Source organism: Ixodes scapularis, unplaced genomic scaffold (genome assembly GCF_016920785.2).
Source record: "Ixodes scapularis isolate PalLabHiFi unplaced genomic scaffold, ASM1692078v2 PGA_scaffold13__105_contigs__length_92229423, whole genome shotgun sequence".
In the NCBI taxonomy this organism is placed as follows: domain Eukaryota; kingdom Metazoa; phylum Arthropoda; class Arachnida; order Ixodida; family Ixodidae; genus Ixodes; species Ixodes scapularis.
Window position 1 is genome coordinate 33,546,638 of NW_024609839.1, and position 19,549 is coordinate 33,566,186.

The 19,549-nt window shown below is 47.9% G+C and overlaps 1 protein-coding gene across 1 annotated transcript in view; it reads right to left on the bottom strand.

Moving 5' to 3' along the window:
- LOC115324476 (transforming growth factor-beta-induced protein ig-h3-like) overlaps nucleotides 1-19,549 on the bottom strand; it is a 147,467-nt gene that overhangs the window by 66,900 nt on the left and 61,018 nt on the right. The window lies entirely within an intron of this gene.

The following is a 19,549-nucleotide window of genomic DNA, read 5'->3' on the forward strand; positions in this document are numbered from 1 at the left end:
TAGGGCCTCCGTCGTAGCTAGCCGATCTCAGCGTTTGCGGAAAGTTAATCTTCTATCAGCATAAAATTTGAGTGGGAGATATATGATGACACGAGGAAGACATTATAGTAACTTTTGTGCATGCGTAAACGCTTGCCTCAACTTTGATACCCTGTGAGGATGCGGCTTGCTTTTCGCCCAATGAAGTAACAAGAAGCGGACGTTTGGCAAACAAAATGCGTGTAAGGCTCCAGACGAACAAATTTCAGTTGTAGTTCACTGGTACTAGACGGGATTACTGACATTGAGCTCAAAGATGCACTCGTCGGGTGAGGTGACTAAGCCACGACTATACGTTCGCATACGCACGCACAATATCCGGTGTTTCGGGAACCAAGGAAAGTGCCCCGGTCTTCGTTTTGTATCGCTCGAGAATGAGTGTATTGTACGTTCGTGAAAAGTCAGATAATCGAAAACGCAAGCAGCGCGTTCGGTCGCGGCGTGATAGCATGAGATGAAGCTGCTCAGTCGAAACCGAAACTGAGTGGCCAACTAGTTCCCAGAGTGCACTGCGTGGTATTTCGCCGCGATGGGGCGCGTCGGTTTTGGAAGAAGTCCATTGCGCCTACGCAGGCTGCCACAGCTCACGGACGAGAAACTCCACAGCTCAGCGCAGTCGGGAAACACTGACGTACAGGCTCTCAAAACCAAGGACGCGCGCTGTAAATCGCTTCGTTCGAGACTGCCGCTGGAAAGGTCTATACACCAACTCATGTTTACAAACAAACCGGAGCGCCCCTAGCGGACGCCACCGGCGCCGCGCATGCGCCGTGGATGGTGGGCAAGAAGCCCGCCGTCGCCCATAAACAAACCATTGAATTGCGTTGTTGTCGGCGTCGGTGGGAGTCCCCGTGCTCTTCTTCGCGTTGGAATTGTTGATTCTACGTCCTCCTAACAATGTCTGACTACTTGAGCGGCTTCAGCAAAACTATCGAGGCAAAACTTTGCGTGAATAATGTGACTTGCGGCGATTCATTTCACGTGGACGCCGCAGAATGGGCGCTAAAGCCTAACTCCCACGTTGAGATTCTGCTTGCTATTTTCAGTCGCGACGTCGCTCGGACTGCAAAAGCGTGGACCGTAGCTGAGATGGTGGACATCGATACTGAAAACCTCAAGTAGAATCGGGCATTACAAGTCGGTGATGGCCACTGGAAACAATGATCAACAACTTCTTGTATCTGTTTACACTTAGCCGACTTACCCCAACCAACCTTCAAAAGTGTTTTGAGGCCTGCACTTAGTTCTCATCGCAATTACCGGGTCAATGTTTGGTTTACGAGCCGCTGTCGTTTGAACGAACTGACGACAAAAAGCAGCCAAGTTTGAAAGAGCAGACGACAGTTGGAACGCACGCGCAATGGAGTACGGGCAAGAAGCACCGCGTCCCGCGTCAACAAACCATTCGAATGTCACGTTGTCGGCGTCTGTGTGAGTCTGCATACTCTTTTTCGCGTTGGAGTTGTCGATTCTACGTCCTCATCGCAATGTCTTACCACTTTAATCGCCTGAGCGAAATCATCAAGGCTCGTTACGCTGCTAAACTTTGCATAAATAATTTGACGTGCGGCGATGTATTTGCATGACCACCGCAGACTGGACGTACAAAACCATGATGAGACTCTTCTAGCTATTTTCGGTCGCGACGACCCTCGTGCTGCAAAAGTGTAGAAGGTAGAGGCGATGATCGACGTCGATACTGAAAATCGGAAGCGGGAACAGACAAAGCGTAACAAGTAGGTGATGGCCACCGGTACCAATGATCAACATCTTGTATCTACTGCTTACACCGAGCCTACTTAAGTCTTTTGAGGCCTGCAATTACTTCTTATTGCAATCACCGGGTCAAAGTTTGGTCTACGGGCCGCTTTTGTTTGAACGAGCAGACGACAAAAAGCAGACAACTTTGAAAGAGCAGACGAAAGTTCGAACGATCAGGCGGCCGTGTGAATTTGAAGACGCACTGAATCCGTGGGTGGTCCGGACAACTTGGGGGTTTTCTCTCGGTCATGTTGGAACAAAGCAAATACATCTGGCGACTACAAATTGTGGCCCGCACACGCAATCGTAGTTCGACAGCGTCAGGTTTGCCCTTTTCATGGCTGCTATCGACGTTCTCGGACGAACGGAGGGTGCAAAAACACATGAAAACTGATCTTCAAACCTTCCCAGACTCTCTTTGTAAAGCCCCCATCGCAGCATTTTGACGAGAAGGCAGGTTTTTTGTCTCGTTTCTTCCAAGGGAACACAGGAATGCATGTCTGGCACGGCGACTTCTGCCCACCGTCCCAGACCGGAAGTGCGTCCGGCGCGCCACCACCGCGGCGTGACGTAGGAGAGTTGAGTTGGTGTATAGGTGGTCAACAGCCGACCGCCATCCCCGGAAGCCACACTGATTGCGATCAAATAAACCCTGCACACTAAAAATTTCAACACCCATGTTCGTGTTAAAAGGGTGTTTTTCCGAGCTCACACCCTTCCTACACCATTTTTACATGATTTTTGAATATTCAAGGGTGTACGGAAAGGCCTACACCCTTCGTACATCCTTTTTACACCCTACGGCTACCGAAATCGTGTTAAGAGGGTGTTGCGGTGGTACACCCATGATTTCCGAATCGTCGAACTCGGAAACCGCCGAATTGCAGACATACGCGCCGACAGCAGAAGTCAAGAAGCAGCCTGCTCAATTTAGAGGATTTCGTGAAGTTCAAGTAAGCACAATGGGCAGCTGACATCCAAGCCAAGCCAACGCTCAAGTTGTTTTCAAGCCAGATGAATGCCGGCGTTGTGTACAAGCTCCTTGGTTGTTTACGTGCAAGCGACCACGAAAATAGCATCGGTTACTCACGCACTTCTGCTCAGAATGGTGAGACCACATCGGTTCTATTATGATACATTCCGTCTTATCCTGAGATGTACTAAAGCGAAGGCTAGACGTGCGAGACGGTTCGGGCTCACAGCTTTACTGTGAGCCTGTACCGTAAAGGTCGGTTCCGACACTTGCGTTTGAGTGTGTTTGTCTGCGTTGCGTTTAGAACCGAAAACGAGTCACCGGCACATCTGTGCTTCGTATGAAGCGTGGATTCCAATTCAAAGAATCATCTTGGCACGCGATATAAGCAGCAGGGATGTCCTGGTTTCTCGCAGCCGCAACGCGGTCAAACGCAACTGTTTGAACCAGGCTTTACGTGGTTGTCCTGTGCTTGTCCCTCGCGCTTTATTCTTTCGATTTTAAGTATTCATTTTCAACTCGCTCGCTTTTAACAGTACTAGTGGATACTCAGGCTGCACGAGGGTTCGTGCAGTGCGACCATCTAGCGATGCTATGAGCTTGTGCTCGAACCTTGGCTTTAATGGGCAATCATCGGGGATATATGACACACGATGATGCCAAGTCTGTTCACGGCGGACTCTCGTGCTGTTCTGATTGGAGGAGAAGGGGCGTGTAAAAAATTGGCAAATGGAACATGGTTAGCGACGGCGCAAATATATGTTGGAAAAAGTTCAGAACATTGAAGTGCAGCAGCCTGAAACTTTGGAGTTAAGCAATTAGAGAATCATTTGAAGACATCTTTAGAGGTTCAGCCTTCTCTCCCCCCACACCAATATCGAAGGCTGCTAGGATATTGGTTCAGGCTGAGCCCTCTGTCTTTCAGTCAGCGAACTCGAGCCGTTCCCCCGTGACCTTGTTATTTCATAACAGATATGTTAGAAAATGGAATGCAGATTTTCTTTACACGGCCAAAACATAAAGTGTTATCAAATAATACCTGCCATATTCATATTCTACATTTACAGACCGGGGCTGCCCCGCCTGTGGAGGGTGAAGATGCGAGCAGCCTCGAAGCCCACCAAAAGTGGCTGTGTGCTGAGAGCGAAAGCTGGTGCCTGACGAAGGCCAGATTGATCTTCGAAAGGATGCGACTGCCTGCAAATGGCTTCATGTGTTGACATTGATGGGCATATAGACTGCACAGAATGCTTATCCCTACCTGATGGATGCTAGGAGGGTATGCGTTCCATATTTTTTTACTGATCTCTACGACAATTGCTAAATTGCGCTTCCCCGTTTCGTGATTGCGGCTGCCGGACGACCATCTTGGGACACGGAAAATTAACCTTTTGGAGCGTTGCAGAGGCTGGCCGGCAGCGTGCTGAAGACATGTTTTTTGCTCGTTTGTCGTCATTGGGAGCGTTAAAGTGGCCCTGCAATAACTTTTTGTCTGGTTTTTAATTTGGACCGAACCTGAGCGCATTGAACGTAGTAATTTAAAGAAACTTTTCTTTTCTCAAATTTCGCTTTATTTTAAAAGTTATAGGCAAATTAGACTTACAGAAACAAGCAAAAAATAACATCCTTCATGACGTCGTAGGTCCTGGTTTGAGTGGCCGTGAAGTAGTGAGCTCATCGAGCGCTCACGGCTGCCGCACTCAGTGTCAACGGCTCGAGAGGGTGCCACTAAAGCACGTGTTGACTAGGCTGTATGAAGCGGGCGGCCAGGGCAGCTCGCATTGCATTTGCCGCGCGATTAAAAACTAATTCGGCATAACACTTCATTGGCCACAAACGACGGCAAACACGGGGTAAAGATCAGTTCAGAACGGGAGCCACTTCGCGCTGCCATACCGCCAAAGGGTCAAATCGCCAGCCAAGCCCGCGCCGAAAGCCTTGGGAACGCTCGGAACCGGTTGGATCCTCGAGCCGGTATACGACCGCAGCGCCACCACGTACATCCGGGACCTTTCTAAGCCCATTGTTCGTCGGAGCCTCATCCCACTACGCCTTTCTAGTATGCGCCGTTTTTTTCACCGCTTGGTGGCGGGTTTGTCGACGGGTCTTTTCTTGTTTCCGTACTTTATAAACTGCATTTGTTTCTTTTCTGATCTAAAATACTGAACAAAAACTACTTTCATACATAATTGAAACGGTTCGCGACACTTATATTTTGTATCGACTAAAAAAAATGCTTTTAGCGGCTCTGACCAGTAGTAAGCCCAGGACCAAAGACGTCACATATTCCGCGCTTTCGGCAACGCGGGTCGCCCTCGTAGGTGGAGGAGGTTTCCGCCTCGTCCGGTTAAAATATGACTGACTGATATTTAGTTATTCTCTCCGTGCCCGCTGGCTTACCTGAACCCAAAGAGACGTGGAAACCGCAAAAGAGGTAGACGCTTAAGTATGATTGCAGCTCCCCTTTAAGTCCACACTCCTTTACTCCTACTCTGACGCTCCGAGTTTCATACTCCAGGCACAGCAACTAAACGGCGCATGGCGTACACACCAAATCTATTGACGAGCCGCACAAGCTCCTTCCCACCGCACGGTTATGACGAACCTGGCATCCCGTGGATACGGGTGGGAGAAGCCAAAATTATTTCGGTGGTAAATTAATTAAAGCCAGTGTAGAGCGGCAGGGTACAAAGTAAAAGAGACGGCGACGTTATGAAGTTTCTACGAACGTTTAAGTATTTCTGAGAGGTTTGGAGACTTGCTTCGAGCACGTGCGGGGAAAGGCACCTTGGCTGATCTATTTATTGACCGTGCAAGCTGTTTATATTTGACCGTGCAAGCTGTTTTCAGGCGAGATGCACGAACAAACCTTTCCCGCAATGCTAACTGATGCTTCGGCTTTCCAATCTAAGTATCTTTATTCGCTGCAGCTGGACTAAGCAGTTTAAAAATGGAAGCCGTCCCGCTGTCTTCTCAGCAACATTTCTGTCGCCGAGCTATCAGCACGCTCGTTCGATAGATCACTTTGTTCTCAGGCAAGGCACATGAACAAACCTTTTCCGGAATGCTAATTGCTGTCTTGGCTTTCAAATCAAATTGTTTTTACCTGCTGGATTAACCACTAATGGACTGAAAAGGAGCAGCTGTCCGGCTACGCCTTTTGTTGCAACAATCTCAACAATGGCACAGCCATCTTGTTTGTGGACGTGACATCACGGAGCGCAAAGAAGTCACTAGTGCTCCAAGAAATGCTCGGAGCACGAAGAGCACGCTCGAGTGTCAGTCTCCGGCGGCGCTCCCCTCTGTTTAGTGAAAGGAGCGCCAAACGCTCGCAATGTGTAAACAATAAGAATTTCCTTTGAAAACACATAAAATATTTTGCAACAGCGCGGCACCGCAGGAAAAAGGCACAACTTGTCGAACGTCGAGTCTCGCCGGTCTTGCGGCGTGATCAAAGCTTCCTTGGCCTGCCAAACTGCTGCGTCTCTGTGCCTTTTCACGCTTGGATACTTATCAAGAATCAATGCCATGGCAGAGCTTTGAAGGTATGTCGCACATAGGCGTCTTCTCTATCACCCAGCTGTTCCAGCGAGTTGCTATCAATAGGAAAAGAAATCGGTGGTTGCTATTATGGATTAACCATGGCTATGTTCCAAATCTACTCAAATGGATCACATGACAGCACAAATAGAGCAATGCTGTGGAAGAAGGTAGGTTTTCGAAGGCAAAAGTATGAAGCCCGTCCATATAGTTGTGTGCAATCTGTCGCCGTCGCCATAGCCTCCTACCCCTCCTTTTTCGCCACTGGATCATGCCCGCTTCTGGACTGCAAGTGCCGCAAGTTACAAATACAGTCATAAGAGTAAAGTAAAATGCTGCTCCAGAGGCACATGCATCTTCATGCTCTTTGCACTCACGAAACAAATCCACACGGCGTTAATTCTTGATCGGTATTCAAGCGTGCGAAGACAAAGATGCCGCACTTTGGCATGCCAAGGAAGCTTTGATCATGCCGCCAGAACGGTAAGATTTGCGTTAGACGAGTTGCCCCTTTTTCTTGCGGTGCTGAGCTTTCGTAAAAATTCCACGTGTTCTCAAACGCAATTCTCACTGTTCGGGGTTTTAACAAACTTCTTCGGTAAATGACAACGAACGAGCAGAAAACATGTCTTCAGCTTACTGCCGCCCAGCCTCCACGACGCTCCAAAAGGTTGACTGATAATCTTTGTCCCAAGGTGGCCATTCGGTGGCCGCACCTGAGCTGCAACGACCAAGCGGAGACACGCGATCCAGCAAATTGTCGTGGAGATCAATGGTGTTGCTTGCACGGCGTACTATTAGTCTTCAGAGCAAACACAAGTGTCGCTGCGGTCGCCACGTCTTGATTGGGTGAGGTGTACCGTGACGTCTGGTGACGGACTCCGCTTCGCGTTCTGGCATCTAGCTGGCATCTAGCTGGCTTCCCTGCGCCCGTTTCTTCACGATCGGAGGTTTGTGATCATGCTGACCTACTGTTCAGCGCTGCAATGCAATTTCCAAAAAGAAGCTGGTATCATATTCTACCACCCGAAAACTTCGAGATTAAAAAGAGCATGGACAGTCAGACTAAGGATGGGAAAGGCACCGTCAACATCGGCCGTTGTGAGCTGTAAGCACGTTGAGAAGCGGGGCTTCGTTTACCCAGTGCACAGGGCGCTGGGTGAGACTTATGCCGACAGAATTTTCATAGCTTTTCCAACCGTGTTTGTCACGTTTACCCTTATAATTGGGTTATAAGTATGGAAAGCTATCGGTGGAGGCAACTCCGTCGATGAACCCCCCCGCCCCCTCCACACGATATAAGGCGGTTGTGCAAGGGTTGTGGAAGCGGCGGTGTAAGTGTTTCAGACACTGAAATTCTGTTCTTTGCAGATTCATGAGTTAAGCACGAGACACATGCGCGAAAAATCCATCCGATCCGACGTCCGAGCCGACAGCACGACTGCCTGATCCGAAAAATTTGGTCGCTTCAGGCGTCAGATCGGCGATCCGACATGCGTCAAACGCGCCAGATAGTTTCGCACGGCGGACGGATTGTCGGATGCGTCCAGCCAATGACAGCACAGCTAGCGCGAACGTCATGATGACATACTTGGTCTGTCGGGACGAATAAGAAAACGGGACGGGCGACGGGAAGCCGGACGCGTAGATCCCGCTGATCCATTCGAGAAAGATGGCCCCGGCAAAGAATGCACGCGCTAACAAGAACGAGCTCCTAGCTTCGCTCGTGCGAGCTAAACCATCAATCTGGGACCAGAGATCTATGAACGCGGACCTCCGCTGGAGTGCTTGGAAGTTGGATCTCCTGGGCGGAGCCGAACGGATTGTTGTGTCGCTTGCAAGGTCGGAAGCATGTGCGTGTGTCTCATTTCGGAGCGGCGTTCGGACTGTCGGATCGGACGATTCTGCCGTCCATTTGTCTCGCGCTTTAGGAGAACATCAGACCCCGCTTTGCGGGCATACAAATGGCATCTAAGTCAAAGGCCTTTGGGCGGTCTCACTTGTAATTTTCTCCCCATGGCCCAGAATATATTTAACATGTTGCTCGAGCAGAGTGCAGCTTTTTCGCTGAGACGTTTTTGTTTAGAAACAAAGTTGAAAAAAACCTCTTAATTTATTCAAATCAGCAGCAGCGTTGATTGTGCGAGATGTAAATATACTGCAATGCTCCTGCAAGTGTGGTGGCATTTCTTCCTTTTCATATACCATCTGTGATTCATGCACTGTCTGCCCTGGAAACCATGCTCGGAATGTTGGTTGAAGTTTCGCCTGCAGCTACAGACCATACCTCAATAAGGCCGCATATAATAATTCACATTTCCTACGTAAAATGTGCACAAAAAAAAAAAAAAAAACGAAAGTAATATGTTGACAGCTAACGCCTCTCGGCCTTTGTAGGGCGAGTGAGGGGGTAAACTTTGTCCTCAGCAGGACGTCACCCCGGCTCGCTGTAAAAGGTCGCCTCCCAAACTTCTCGGTGCTAATACTCTCACCATACAATGCACCTGTTATTTGTTTGGCCCCTGGTCATGAAATCATTCTCAGTTTGCCATTCCATCTCACCGAGAGCCCGATTTTGGTCATTGAGGTCTCAACCGGCTTGCACTGAAGAAGTATTAGCGAGTTCGTTTCACGGCACCCGCAGCGTGGAGCGGGTTCGTTTCAGCCGGCACTCCACAAGTGGTTGCACTCTCCGAGTTCGTTTCATTGCTGACACCCCACGCGTGCATGCACTCGCTGCACCGAGAAAATCGAGATTGCGCCAAAATGCAATCCCGTCGTGCCTCGCTCCTGCTAGGCCGGCAAGGTGCTGGAGCAGATGACGAAAGTTTGTCTGCTACGATGTGTCGCAGAACTGAAAGGAAAAAAAGTAGATTTCCTGATAGAAATTGCGTCCCGCGGGCAACGGAATCAAACGCGAGCTTGAACTGTGAGCGTCTCCTATTTCATGAAGGAAGCAGTTGACAAACCGTGCTTTATTTGGAGGTTTTAAGTCGCTCTGTTGCCGTAAAAACGCTGAAATATACCAGTGTGTAAAGAAATGCTCAGAACAAATGCATCAGCGGCCCCCGAGATATTTATCACCAACTTGTGCGGGTGAAAAATTGAACATTTGTCGACAAAACTGCCCCAGCAGAAACTTTGACTGCCCAATAAGCATCAGAGAAAGCTAAATTTAGTGATCTTACCCGAGGCTTGGGCGACATCATCATGTTTAACATTTACCTACTTCAGCTAACTTGCCCCGTCATATTTTGTTCGAAAAAGCTCTCGTTCTCGACGCCCTCACCAAAGCTAATATCTGATCCACCTGTAATGACGATCGAAATCGAAAAGTTTTGCTGGGTATTCCAGCAGACTAGTTTTAAGGCGTACCCTTTCAGTGGTCCACGCATAATGCCATGCTGAAATGGATCAAGCTTCTGCTCGGACAGCATCATCCATTTTCTTCAGTGTAAACGGTTATCAGAATTGAAAGATCGCAACCAGCTGCTTTGTAGACAGCTGGTTGCGGAAATTTACGCCGTCTGTAACTATCCCTATGACAGCCGAGTTGCTTGAAGTCATCGCAACTATAAACTACAGGCCGCAGCGACCAACGTTTGTAGATAAACGTTGGTAGCGACTGTACTCTCGCATTCCCACCCATCACTCCAAACAGCAAGGCGCCAGTTTCGGTTTGAGGTCAGTATTCTTTCTACAACATAGAGGCGGCAGCATCAGTCTTCCGCACTTGGTGCATTTGGCGAATTCGTTTGAGTCCAGTTCTCAGTGCAACACTCTGCGAGTGCGATGCATTCTGGGAGAGAACTCGAACGGTGCCAGTGCTCGTGAAGCGAACTCGCTATAAAATACCGCTACCAGACGCATCGTCTGCTAACATGAGGGAATAATAATGAGTTTGTTTGCTACTAGGTAGGTATCATTCTCTGACAGAAACAAAACGACGAACAAACTGGCAAGTCTGTTCGTCGTTTGACGAACAGACTTGTTCGTCGATTGCCCCTTTTTGGCTCTGTTCGCAGAGCCAAAAACTGACAATCGTCTGCTATGAATTGTGTGCTGCGCACAGTGAGATCAAAAACTAATTGAAATATGGAACATCGGCTATTTTACGGATGCAATTGTCCTGTGCTTCGTTTGGCTATGCTGATTTGTTTTCTGGCTGTGTGTAACTTGACACCCACTGGTGCTAAAACAAGAGCTTGGGACAAGCACCCACCTTACCACGATATCAATCTCACTATCCGAAAGAGTATTGGATTTAATTACTGAGTGCCTTTTCCATTGACAAGAAGGCCCCAACATTTTTTAAGAACTCCAGTAGGGTTTTGTTGTTGCATCTTTATACTCGCAACTCATTCACTTTGCCAATTTCGTTTTTCTAGCCTGGCTCAGCTGGCAAGCTGAGTGGCGAGTCTGAAACTGTACCAATATTGTTTCCGGTCAGACTGTCCATTATTATTTATTGTTCTTCCCTGCTATTGTGATATGTCTGCACTGTAGTCATGACAGGGGCTTGAATGGTGGCTCCTACTTTCTACACATGGGTCCTAGGAAACATTTTGTAAGTGATGAGGTGCCCACAATCATGGGCGTCAGCAAAGTGGCGGAAAAGGGGGGGGGGGGGGGGGGGGATTATTCTGAAGGGGTGTAGCTTTCAAACCTATAACTTTGAAAGAAAACAAGGTTTGCCCCCCTCCCCCTCCTTTTCCTGCAAAACGTACTGCAGATGCCCATGCCCGCAATCTAGGCCAACGGTTCTGGAAAGAGGGTTTGTGGAACCTCTCCGTAAAGGCATTTTAGGAGTCTGCAAAACTCTGCCGGCAATAATTTTTTTTTTAAATATGATTTGGGGCATTGAGTTGAGCCCAGTCCGGCCATGGCACATTCACAGCTCCGGGAGGAAGAGGAATCTACAGAAGAATACCTCCTTTCACTCTTCCCCCTTTTTATTACTGGTAAACACGTTTGCAGTCCACCCCTTCCCCTTTTTTTACACTGCCTGGCGTCTCCCATCACTTCTGCCAGTCCAAAAAGGGTTTGCTTGCCACGATTGGCGGTTTCCTTCTTTTCTCTATAGCATCCTTTCTACTAAAGTGGAAAGAGTGTAGACGGAGCTTCTTCCCCTCACCGTACCGTCTTAACCTGCAACATACTATACTCTCGGGAACAAGATCATAGCCTTGTATCTTTTCTGCCGCCACAAATGCTGTGCTTAGCATGTTTTTGGCAGAGCCTTTTGCTGCCACCACATGCCACGCTATGAAGTGGAGTGCCACGGTGTGTGCGTGCCACCTGTCGCATAAAGCAGTGCACTTTCAAGCTGCGCGGATGCAATGACGGCAGAAAAAACACCAGCAGAGCGGACAATACAGAGCATGTTATTAACAGCACTGGAATAAATCACAATCTGGATCATTACTGTAAAACCATTTATTTTTGCAAATCGGTCACAGAGGACATAATCGCGGCCACTAAATTTTGCGAATTCCAGACGCCTGCATTCAAACTCTTAAAGAGATTATAAAAGCAATTTCGAAATTTTATTTGATGTCTGAAATGGGCGTCGGGCTCATCTCAGACACTGTTGACCAAGTTCCAGCCCGAACAAAAGTTTGTGTGCCGCACCAATCAATTAAACAGTTGTGGTAATATTTGCGCGGGGACAATGACTGAGACCCCCCCCAAGACGTCGGCAGAAAGGTGAACTAAAGTGCGCCGTCAAAGCGTGACGACAACGGGCTCCTCGTCAGGCGATTGCTTCAAACGGTTTAAACGAATAATGCGCTCTTGGTTTAGAATTCGGTAGTGAGATGTCATACAAAAAAGTAATTTGAATGTTGGATAATTTTTTTAAAGCTGTAGTTCGGAATTAATAGGTTTCATAGTGTGTATAGGAATAGGTTCCATAGCATCTGTAGCGTGTGGGATGACAAGGAAGATGACTTGTGGAAATAAATGACAGCTGTATGCTGTGCTGGTTTTGAGACGGTGGTGTGTATGTTCCTTTTTGTTTTCCTTGTCTCAAGGAAACAAAATTTTGACAGCAAATTTTGGACCCTGCTAGTGTACACGTTTCTGATCCAAAACTGACTTCGAGACCCAGTAGGTTTCAAAGCCGGTTTCAAATAAGAAAACCAACGCAAAAGTCAACTTCGAAACCTGGGATGTTTTTAAGTGATTTTTGGCATTAGTTCCCGAAAAGATATGTCATCAGTTTGGTGGCCGGGAGCTAAAAGCATTTCATGCTTAAAATCATACTCATCAGTGCGGCCTTTATTATTCTCTGACTGAATCAATTCTGCTTTAATATGCAGGAGGGAACCATTTGGCTTTTCGAAGGCTTTACTGTGGTCATGGCGGCCTACTGGCTTTTCGGCTTCGCCCATGGCCAGAAGACGTACAATACGAGCTGCCTTCTTGAGAGGCTTTGTCTTATTCTAATCTACTCACAGCTACGGCCAGTTACAATCAAGGTGATTAATACAATCAAGAAAACACCTGTAGCCTGATTGCTGATCACATAGTGCAATCACCAAAGTCTGTGAAACTCCTGCCAGGATTGTTCCAATTTTCGAAATCATTAAAGGCTTTGTTTGTTTTTCTTGAGATGGCAGCTGCAAGTTGTGTGGCTCACATACCTAAGTATGCTTCAATTCATGACCAGCTTTATTCATTCATATTCATCACATTTCTCTAGTCCTCCGTGTTGTTTCCTAGTCATCAAACTATTAGGCACCTGTATGGAGTAGTTACATTTTGTTTTTACGTTTTTATCAAAACGGTTTGTGTCACCCTGTCTGGAATTCATCACCCTTGCTACGAAATGTCAAATTAATCTCACGTTGAGATACTTTTTAAAAGTGGAGATGACCGGCATTAAATGTTGTGTTTCTTTATCACTCCTGTTCATACTTTGTATATTACTTCAGTCAAAAGACACCACCAGTGTTCAATACGCCCCGTCCGAGCACAAGCTTTTCAGCCTGGATAAGGTGAGCGTGAGTGAGCACGTACTAAGCAGTACCGAAGGTAATGAGCGTGCACTGCTGCATTTTCAAAGTTTCATAAATGCTCTTTTTTAGAAAAAAATAAAAGCCAGGCATTGTTGTGGTATATTCATAACATTGTGGCTTTCTTGAAGAATGCGGGCATTCTGAAGGTGTTGCCGAAGGCTTGCCAGGGTGACAGCGCGGTCGAAGGCGACAAGTGCGAGCTAGTACACGCTCTATCGCAAGCTCTTGTTCTGCGAAAGCGCTTCTCAAAGTCGCTCTTGCATGCCTGTAGCCTTTGCTGCCCTACAGTGGTAATGGTAGGCAACTCCGGCTGACACAAGAAATCATCCAATCGCTGCCACACTCCGTTTCCCTTTAAAGGGCTGGTGAACCGAAATTTGGATTTCAGAAAACGATGCAGAAGCCGGAGGCGGGACGCTACAATCCCTAAAACACTACTCGTAGTCACAAGGCGATATCTCTAATGGACGGCCGTATTTTTGGAGAAAGAGGTTGAGATTGAACGAAGCCGATGAGGCGCGTGACGTCTAGATATCTCGTTTTCTCCTCCCTGCTTCGCCCCCTCAAGGCGGCGAGGCGGAGAAGACGCGAGGTCGTTCCCTTTCCTTCTCGGAGAAACAAGACAAACAAATCTGTCAAATGCGCCACCTATTTTTAAAAGTAAGGTCATCCATTCGAAATATCGCTGTATGAGTGATGTTTTGGTGTTTGTAGCATCTTGTTACACGCTTTTGCCGCCGTGTTTTATGGAATCCAGATTTCGGTTCAACATCCCTTTAAGTGCAAGTGAAACTGAAATGCCAAGAATGAGCACGTTGTCCTGAACGACAGTTGCACTGCACAAGCACGCATGCTTAGCAACATTCAAAGCATGGAGCTTGCTCTTAAAGCCTCTGCATCAGGCTTCCTGTTGCAGCTCGTGGTACCGAAGCAAGCTTTTGGGCAGACACTTTTTTATAAGCAGAAACTTCACCTGGCACTGCAGAGCTCCGACCGGTACTCGGAGTACTTAGTTGCGGTACTTTAGATAAAACAGAAGGGCAACAGGTGAAGTAGAAACTTCACCTGCACCGCAGTGCTCCGACCAGTATTCGGAGTACTTAGTTGCGGTATTTTAGATAAAACAGAAGGGCATTGAGCAGTGCAAACTATGATTATTGTCAGGTGAGAAGTATTCAGTTGCAGTAATTGTTTTGCTTTACATACAAAAAGGCTGGAGTATGCTTAAATGCTGGGCTAGCAACCGATTGCTACCAGGGGCCCTATGCTACACGACGGGACCAAGCGGAATCAAGGGACCGGGAGCCATCCAGCGACCTGGATGCAAAGATGGGTTCAGCTTTCACGGGATTGGTGCCACCTGGATCTTGTCCCAAAGGGCCAGCAGCAGCTGGATAGCCTCGCATTGCGATGCGGGGATGGAGATGCCGAGCGAGCTCGGGGCATGCCGCCCACTCAGTGTGAGGGCCAGGTGCTCCCACTGACTGGCTAGGTGCATGTTGATGAGTTCCTGGAAGGTGTTGTTTACACTTAGCAGCCGGAGCTTGGCGTTCGACGCGTACGGCGGCACCCCCAGTGCCAGCTAGTACCCCTTGCGAATAATCACGTCCATCTTGCCCTTACCTCTCGACAGCAGGTCAGGTTGAGATACGGATTTGCGCAGGCGATGTGGCTCACGACGAGTGGTTGGGTCAGCCGGATCAGGTCCGACTCCTCAAGCCCGTGTCTGTGACTCGTTATCCTTCTCATCATGCGCATGACTTGCGTGGTTGTCTTGACGAGTCGGTCGACCGTGTACTTGGCTCCGCCGTCCCGCTGGAGGTGAAGGCCCCAGTATCCGAACCCGCTTCACCACCGGCACGGGGGTACCATCCTTTAACGTGAGGCGGATGTCCGCCTTCTTCTTCTTCGGGAATTGGCTTGCCCGCGCGGAGGAGCAACAGCTGAGACTTATCGGGGGCGCGCTGGAGGTTGCCGGCCTCGAGGTAGTTCTGCACCGTCTCAATGACTTCTTCGAGGAAGTCTTGCCTCCCGCTGTCCGATCCCGACGTAGCCCAAATCGTCAGGTCGTCCACATAGAGTGGCATAGAGTGTATGCTTCATCCGGGGAATCCGTTCCAGTAGAGGAGGCGGCTTGCACATCGCCAGGTAACAAGGTGGGTGACAGGACCGAGCCTTGCCGGTTGCCCTTGCTCGGTATCGGGATGGTGCTTGTGCGGATGGACTCGATTCCGATAGTGGCCATCCAGTTGCTCAGGAAGTCCCGCACATAATCATACATCCGGGGCCCGCACCCAGTTGAGGCCAAGTTCTCGAACACCAGCGTGTGACTGACGTTGTCAAAGGCGCCCTTTATATCCAGGGCCAGGACCGCCCGCGTTGTCGTACAGGAGATTCTGTCAAGGATATCCTCCTTGATCTGAAGCAGGACATCCTGCGTGGAGGTGTGACCAGAACCCGAAAATGGTGTTCATGGTGGCATTGAGTTCAATACAGGATGGTCCCCTCAAATATCGCTGTAAACAGCTCATCAGGGCATGGGCATTTAAAAGACTGAAATGGAGTGTCCAGGTCTGTGACGCTCGGCGGTATACCTGATAACCTCTATTTCTTTTGGATCCTTTTCAAGGGAGTATATTTTCCACTTCGGGGCACTTTTCTTGTTTCTGGCACTTACTACTGCAGGAACTGTTTCACCCTCACTTTCTGCTTTGCTTTCACAGCACTCATTTGATGTTAATGTGGAAGGGAATTGGCCGGATTCCAGTCTTCGTTCCTACGTAAAATGTGCTGGCGTCCAATACCTGCCACAAAAAAGGTACTTAAGATTCCAAAAATGACTAAGAGTGTGTAAACATATGATGCCAGCATTTCTTTTTTTTATTTCCAATGAGCAACATTATATTATGCCAAAACTCTCCCTAAATGCACACTGCATTTCACAGCGCGCTAAAATCTGCCGGAAAAATCGGCGCCTGCACGCAAAGGGGCGTCGTTTCCTCAGCAGTGTATTTTACCTTGTGAAATTTTAAGGCGCTCCTTTCTTTTGCAGCTAGAACATCCTTAAAAATACTAAAAATGCGTTCGCCACGGACGACCGAGTCTTCCGCTGGCAAACGCTGTCGTTTTCGTACGATATGCCTTGAAATTTTCACCCTATGGTCGATCAGGCGCCGATTTTTCCGGTTGCTTTCCCATACCTTGAGCCACCCAGAAACACCGCGCGCCCCCGTAAATAAAAAAAAAAAAAAAAAAAGAATGGAAATGCATTGAGTGTTTTGTTTACTTACCGACTTTGTGCGTGGACCGCGCCACGTTGCGCTGCCTGATGCACCCGCGTTTTGGAACTAATTCAGTTGACAGTTCCCTCCGAAGATGAAGCCACTGAAGCCACGGCGGTAATCGTACTGGTAGGCTGTTCCCTTTCGAACGGGCGGAAGAAGACTACGAAGAATTCGGCAGCGAACGGGCGGAAACTCGATTACGTACAGCTTCAGTAGTCGACGCTTTGTTTTCTCGATTGCGTTCGCGGCGTTCACCGTGGACTCGCGCACTCGGCCGTAGCCGAACCAGCCGAACGGCCGAACCAGCTGGACGGCTGCCGGCGCGCGTACCGACAGCGTCGCCATAGCAACCACGCCGCGAGTGCGGTTGCCAGACAGAATTCACACGATTTTTTTTTTTCTCGTCACTCACGTTGAGTTACTAGAAGTTAGGCGCGTATCATTATAATACATTATGCTGTAAGAAGTTATTAAGGGATATGTGTACCTACATAAGACAAATGCAGAAAAAATATTATTGAAAAATAAAATTGGCGTAATCTTTTCATATCTTGATTAAGACTAGCGTGGTCACTGGGCTAACCGACGCGCGAAATAGGAGGGCATATATACCGCTCGGGGCAGTTCCCGGTTTGTATTAGTAGGTTGTATATACTATTTGTTGTGTGTTGTGCAATTGATCAGTGCTTGTATGCGCGTGTGTATGTAGAGTGTTGTATGTATGTCGATGTCGTGAGTGAATGTAACCGCGCGGTGGGCAGCTAAAAAACTGATGTTTTCTTTTTTCAAATGTTTATCACTTTTTGTTTTCGTCGCTAGATGGGGGTTGTCGCCGCCCAATTTGAAAAGTGTGGCGGTTGGTCATCTATAACTATTAGAGGGCTCTGGGCTGGATGCCATTAGTCCATCCGTCGTGTCGATCGCTCCGAGTTGTTCGGTTCCGCTGGCAGCTGTGTCGCCGTGTTATGCTGCCTGATTGCAACAAAAGGAGGTTAGGCGGCTTCCCCAGCGCGTGTTCTAGGTGCTGAATGCCGCTGTTCACGCACAAACGTTCATGAGTGGATAACGCACGTAACAGAGGTGAGCACAGGCAATAGTTAATCGAGAGCCACACGGAGCGCGAGTGCGATACCTCCTAGCCGCTGTCGACAGAGGGTGTCGGAGCGATTCGTTGTCAACTTGTCCACGGCAAGTGGGCGTTTTGTTCAATAAAGCCAGCCTGTCAGTGTTTTGTAAAGCTATCCCTTCTTTATAAGCGCTTCTGATGCGATGAAAATGCGACCGGCATTGAGCAGGCCGAGCGAGACTTCGGCGACAGTCTCGGCTGTTCAGTCTCCAGCGGTTTCGGCCTTACTCGTATTATTTGCGGTGTTGGCGCTTGGACATAGAGATGTTTAGAAAGTTTTTTGCGCCTACAGATTACACCAAACGAGCGTGCGAGTCGTATGCTCTTGCTCCGGCGAGAAGCCGCGTACGGCTCGCCAGGCTCGTATCGCCTGTCGCATACTGGCCGCCATATTGTTTTTAGGGTGTTAGCAGTTAACACGATTTTCACCACCTCCGGCGGCTAACACCCTTACACGAATAAAGGCGTTAGCCAGAGGACGAGCCATTTACACGAATAAGGGTGTAAAAATTTTAAGTGTGTGCGCTTTAAGGAAGTAGATAATTCTCCTATTGATCATCAGCTTAAACATTTTGCCAAGGCTGCTCATTACTGAGATAGGGAGGCAGCTAGATGGGACCGAGGGGCCTTTACCAGGTTTCAACAGGGTGCAACATGGGCCTACTTCCAGGCTTGTGGAAAATATCCCTTTGTCCTTGGCTGGATGAACATACAAAGTCCCAAGAGATTCTCGGGCCAGGTAACAAATCACCACATAATAAACACTGTCAGGGCAAGAGGCAGACTTTCTCTTAAAAGTAAGAGCCAACTTAAGTTCGTGCATCGTGAAAGGTTTTTTGTATCCTACAGAATTTCCACCAGAAATACTAATGTGATGATATTCTCCACGAGATTTGAATTGCTTACATTCTGCAGAGTAATTATCGGAGCTAGAAACTATGGAAGTGCTCTTTAGGGTCATTTGCAACATCTCTTAGTTAGTCGGCACGAAAATTGAAAGGAGGAATCACAAATGAATTGTAATCATACTTGATTTTCCGATACCGGTCCCATACTTCCTTGGCCGGTACAAAATTGTTCCCTGAAGAGACATATTTCATCCAGGAGCACTGTTTAGCTTGTTTCCTGGTACCATCCAGCTTTTGCTTTCCTCCTTTTAAATTGAATTTTATTGGAAGGATTGGGGGCTACCGTCGGCAGGTATCCCGGGCCCTACGCTGGTTTCTTCTTGTAGATGTACAGTCTCTATTCCACCACGGCTTACGCACACCGCTTCGAAATATTTTTGGAGGTCTGTAGAATAGCCCCTTATGCTTCACATATAATGTGTTTTGTGACATAATGTGGTATAGTCTGGAAACAGACTTAACAACAGGAAGGCGTTAAGTGTTGAATTTAATTTTAAGGGGAAACACTACCCAGAAACGTCAACTTCTGTACCGCTTGCTTGATTTCAATCAAATATGCAGTGGCAGTTTGTATGAGTAGCAATAGCATCCCTGCCAAATTTCTTTGCCCTATGTCAATTCTGTAACTTGTTACGAATGTTACAATATGGAAGTCAGTGTGTTCGCTTAGGAGAACTATCATTTTAAAATAAAATAAAAAAACTGATTTTTATGTGTAATATTGTCATAGGAATACCCATAGCAGATACCCAGCTAGTTATATTGCTATATCGCAATGTATTTTGTAAGTATAACTCCACTAGAAGATAAAACTTTTTTTCATGTCTGTGCTTTTTTACAATTGTAGCTTTTTAGAATTAAAGAATGTTAAAGTAGAAGAACTAACCAGCCAGGCATGT